Below are 5,527 nucleotides of genomic sequence, written 5' to 3'. Positions count from 1 at the left end.
ACCTGAAAGCTGAGACTTATTCAAAACGTTGGAAAGCTCTGAGGCCATACAATGTGCAACACTCTTAAAAAGCCCTGTTGCCAGAGTATCAAGGCAGCAAGTGGTTGAATTCAGGTGGTGTATGATGTCAGCCAGGTTCCTATGAGTAATTAGAGAGAATTGTGTCCAGGTTTCTCTCATTGGACACAGAGGTGGAATATATCCTGTGTGTACCATTGAAACACTGACTGACTGTCTGATTTTCTCAACTTTGACGCAGAAAGTAGTGTACTCTGCAATGCAGTCAGTCATCGAATTGATGTTGTTTCCATGGAGATGGTCGCAATCTAACACAGTCTCACAGTCACACTCACATGTCAACAGCCCTACTTGAGTTTCTAAATGTTGATGATGATCTGACATGGGTATTTGGTTTTTTAATTTAGAAAAACATTTTATGTGTTGCTAGTTATGAGTTTTGTGGCTCGTTGGTCTAGTAGTATGATTCTCGCTTAGGGTGCGAGAGGTCCCGGATTCAATTCCCGGACGAGCCCCAGTGACTTATGTAAGTTGTAGTTTTCTCAACCAAGTAGCAAAACTCAGAGGACCTCAACCAGGCCAGAAAGTCCCACCAAGTTCGTCAACCGGTCTATCGAGGTATTATGGTCAACCATGTCAAATGCAGGACTGTGAGATCACGATTGAAATGTTGCCACTATCCGTATTGGAGCAGATGTCATTACGGACTTGAACTAGAACTGTCTTAGTGCTGGGATGTGGAAACTCGACTGGAGAACATAAAAACACTTATTTAATGTTAGGAGTTTTTACACACCTTGAAAAACAGCTTTTTCTATGATTTTACTAAGAAAGCGGATATTTTATACAGGCCTTTAGCTGTTCATAAGTGACTCTCTAGACTGGCACAGAGGAACAATACCTGAAAGCTGAGACTTATTCAAAACGTTGGAAAGCTCTGAGGCCATACAATGTGCAACACTCTTAAAAAGCCCTGTTGCCAGAGTATCAAGGCAGCAAGTGGTTGAATTCAGGTGGTGTATGATGTCAGCCAGGTTCCTATGAGTAATTAGAGAGAATTGTGTCCAGGTTTCTCTCATTGGACACAGAGGTGGAATATATCCTGTGTGTACCATTGAAACACTGACTGACTGTCTGATTTTCTCAACTTTGACGCAGAAAGTAGTGTACTCTGCAATGCAGTCAGTCATCGAATTGATGTTGTTTCCATGGAGATGGTCGCAATCTAACACAGTCTCACAGTCACACTCACATGTCAACAGCCCTACTTGAGTTTCTAAATGTTGATGATGATCTGACATGGGTATTTGGTTTTTTAATTTAGAAAAACATTTTATGTGTTGCTAGTTATGCGTTTTGTGGCTCGTTGGTCTAGTAGTATGATTCTCGCTTAGGGTGCGAGAGGTCCCGGATTCAATTCCCGGACGAGCCCCAGTGACTTATGTAAGTTGTAGTTTTCTCCACCAAGTAGCAAAACTCAGAGGACCTCAACCAGGCCAGAAAGTCCCACCAAGTTCGTCAACCGGTCTATCGAGGTATTATGGTCAACCATGTCAAATGCAGCACTGTGAGATCACGATTGAAATGTTGCCACTATCCGTATTGGAGCAGATGTCATTACGGACTTGAACTAGAATTGTCTTAGTGCTGGGATGTGGAAACTTGACTGGAGAACATCAAAACACTTATTTAATGTTAGGAGTTTGTACACACCTTGCAAAACAGCTTTTTCTATGATTTTACTAAGAAAGCAGATGTTCTATACGGGCCTTTAGCTGTTCATAAGTGACTCTCTAGACTGGCACAGAGGAACAATACCTGAAAGCTGAGACTTATTCAAAACGTCTGAAAGCTCTGAGGCCATACAATGTGTAACACTCTTAAAAAACCCTGTTGCCAGAGTATCAAGGCAGCAAGTGGTGGAATTCAGGTGGTGTATGATGTCAGCCAGGTTCCTATGAGTAGTTAGAGAGAATTGTGTCCAGGTTTCTCTCTTTGGACACAGAAGTGGAATATATCCTGTGTCTACCATTGAAACACTGACTGACTGTCATATTTTCTCAACTTTGTCACAGAAATTAGTGTACTCTGCAATGCAGTCAGTCATCGAATTGATGTTGTTTCCATGGAGATGGTCCCAATCTAACACAGTCTCACAGTCACACTCACATGTCAACAGCCCTACTTGAGTTTCTACATGTTGATGATGATCTGACATGGGTATTTGGTTTTTTAATTTAGAAAAACATTTTATGTGTTGCTAGTTATGAGTGTTGTGGCTCGTTGGTCTAGTAGTATGATTCTCGCTTAGGGTGCGAGAGGTCCCGGATTCAATTCCCGGACGAGCCCCATTGACTTATGTAAGTTGTAGTTTTCTCCACCAAGTAGCAAAACTCATAGGACTTCAACCAGGCCAGAAAGTCCCACCAAGTTCGTCAACCGGTCTATCGAGGTATTATGGTCAACCATGTCAAATACAGCACTGTGAGACCACGAATGAAATGTTGCCACTATCCGTATTGGAGCAGATGTCATTACGGCCTTGAACTAGAACTGTCTCAGTGCTGGGATGTGGAAACTTGACTGGAGAACATCAAAACACTTACTTAATGTTAGGAGTTTGTACACATGTTGAAAAACAGCTTTTTCTATGATTTTACTAAGAAAGGGCAGTTTTTATACGGGCCTATATCCGTTCATAAGTGACTCTCTAGACTAGCACAGAGGAACAATACCTGAAAGCTGAGACTTATTCAAAACGTTGGAAAGCTCTGAGGCCATACAATGTGCAACACTCTTAAAAAACCCTGTTGCCAGAGTATCAAGGCAGCAAGTGGTGGAATTCTGGTGGTGTATGATGTCAGCCAGGTTCCTATGAGTAATTAGAGACAATTGTGTCCAGGTTTCTCTCATTGGACACAGAGGTGGAATATATCCTGTGTCTACCAGTGAAACACTGACTGACTGTCTGATTTTCTCAACTTTGTCACAGAAATTAGTGTACTCTGCAATGCAGTCAGTCATCGAATTGATGTTGTTTTCTATGGAGATGGTCCCAATCTAACACAGTCTCACAGTCACACTCACATGTCAACAGCCCTACTTGAGTTTCTAAATGTTGATGATGATGTGACATGGGTCTTTGGTGTTTTAATTTAGAAAAACATTTTATGTGTTGCTAGTTATGAGTTTTGTGGCTCGTTGGTCTAGTAGTATGATTCTCGCTTAGGGTGCGAGAGGTCCTGGGTGCAATTCCCGGACGAGCCCCAGTGACTTATGTAAGTTGTAGTTTTCTCCACCAAGTAGCAAAACTCATAGGACTTCAACCAGGCCCGAAAGTCCCACCAAATTCTTCAACCGGTCTATCAGGGTATTATGGTCAACCATGTCAAATGCAGCACTGTGAAACCACGATTGAATTGTTGCCACTATCCGTATTGGAGCAGATGTCATTACGGACGTGAACTAGAACTGTCTTAGTGCTGGGATGTGGAAACTTGACTGGAGAACATCAAAACAGTTATTTAATGTTAGGAGTTTGTACACACGTTGAAAAATAGCTTCTTCCATGATTTTACTAAGAAAGGCGAGGTTTTATACGGGCCTATAGCTGTTCATAGGTGACTCTCTAGACTGGCACAGAGGAACAATACCTGAACGCTGAGACTTATTCAAAACGTCTGAAAGCTCTGAGGCCATACAATGTGCAACACTCTTAAAAAACCCTGTTGCCAGAGTATCAAGGCAGCAAGTGGTGGAATTCAGGTGGTGTATGATGTCAGCCAGGTTCCTATGAGTAATTAGAGAGAATTGTGTCCAGGTTTCTCTCATTGGACAAAAAGGTGGAATATATCCTGTGTCTGCAATGCAGTCAGTCATCGAATTGATGTTGTTTCCAAAAACATTTTATGTGTTGCTAGTTATGAGTTTTGTGGCTCGTTGGTCTAGTAGTATGATTCTCGCTTTGGGTGCGAGAGGTCCCGGGTTCAATTCCCGGACGAGCCCCAGTGACTTATGTAAGTTGTAGTTTTCTCCACCAAGTAGCAAAACTCATAGGACTTCAACCAAGCCGGAAAGTCCCACCAAGTTCTTCAACCTGTCTATCAAGGTATTATGGTCAACCATGTGAAATGCAGCACTGTGAGACCACGATTGAAATGTTGCCACTATCCGTATTGGAGCAGATGTCATTACGGACTTGAACTAGAACTGTCTTAGTGCTGGGATGTGGAAACTTGACTGGAGAACATCAAAACACAGTTTTAATGTTAGGAGTTTGTACACAGCTTGTTCTATGATTTTACTTAGAAAGTGGATGTTTTATACGGGCCTATAGCTGTTCATAAGTGACTCTCTAGACTAGCACAGAGGAACAATACCTGAAAGCTGGGACTTATTCAAAACGTCTGAAAGCTCTGAGGCCATACAATGTGCAACACTCTTAAAAAACCCTGTTGCCAGAGTATCAAGGCAGCAATTGATGGAATTCAGGTGGTGTATGATGTCAGCCAGGTTCCTATGAGTAGTTAGAGAGAATTGTGTCCAGGTTTCTCTCTTTGGACACAGAAGTGGAATATATCCTGTGTCTACCATTGAAACACTGACTGACTGTCATATTTTCTCAACTTTGTCACAGAAATTAGTGTACTCTGCAATGCAGTCAGTCATCGAATTGATGTTGTTTCCATGGAGATGGTCCCAATCTAACACAGTCTCACAGTCACACTCACATGTCAACAGCCCTACTTGAGTTTCTACATGTTGATGATGATCTGACATGGGTATTTGGTTTTTTAATTTAGAAAAACATTTTATGTGTTGCTAGTTATGAGTGTTGTGGCTCGTTGGTCTAGTAGTATGATTCTCGCTTAGGGTGCGAGAGGTCCCGGATTCAATTCCCGGACGAGCCCCATTGACTTATGTAAGTTGTAGTTTTCTCCACCAAGTAGCAAAACTCATAGGACTTCAACCAGGCCAGAAAGTCCCACCAAGTTCGTCAACCGGTCTATCGAGGTATTATGGTCAACCATGTCAAATACAGCACTGTGAGACCACGAATGAAATGTTGCCACTATCCGTATTGGAGCAGATGTCATTACGGCCTTGAACTAGAACTGTCTCAGTGCTGGGATGTGGAAACTTGACTGGAGAACATCAAAACACTTACTTAATGTTAGGAGTTTGTACACATGTTGAAAAACAGCTTTTTCTATGATTTTACTAAGAAAGGGCAGTTTTTATACGGGCCTATATCCGTTCATAAGTGACTCTCTAGACTAGCACAGAGGAACAATACCTGAAAGCTGAGACTTATTCAAAACGTTGGAAAGCTCTGAGGCCATACAATGTGCAACACTCTTAAAAAACCCTGTTGCCAGAGTATCAAGGCAGCAAGTGGTGGAATTCTGGTGGTGTATGATGTCAGCCAGGTTCCTATGAGTAATTAGAGACAATTGTGTCCAGGTTTCTCTCATTGGACACAGAGGTGGAATATATCCTGTGTCTACCA

At 42.1% G+C, this 5,527-nt stretch overlaps 1 non-coding gene across 1 annotated transcript; it reads left to right on the top strand.

Moving 5' to 3' along the window:
- The first annotated feature begins 3,951 nt into the window (after nucleotides 1–3,951).
- On the top strand, nucleotides 3,952–4,023 carry trnap-ugg (transfer RNA proline (anticodon UGG)). The gene has a single exon. It is a non-coding gene; the product is annotated as a tRNA-Pro (tRNA).
- The last annotated feature ends 1,504 nt before the right edge of the window (nucleotides 4,024–5,527 follow it).

Source organism: Cololabis saira, unplaced genomic scaffold (genome assembly GCF_033807715.1).
Source record: "Cololabis saira isolate AMF1-May2022 unplaced genomic scaffold, fColSai1.1 scf390, whole genome shotgun sequence".
Taxonomy (NCBI): domain Eukaryota; kingdom Metazoa; phylum Chordata; class Actinopteri; order Beloniformes; family Belonidae; genus Cololabis; species Cololabis saira.
The sequence above is the reverse complement of the archived record's forward strand: the minus strand, read 5'-3'. Positions and strand labels throughout refer to the sequence as shown.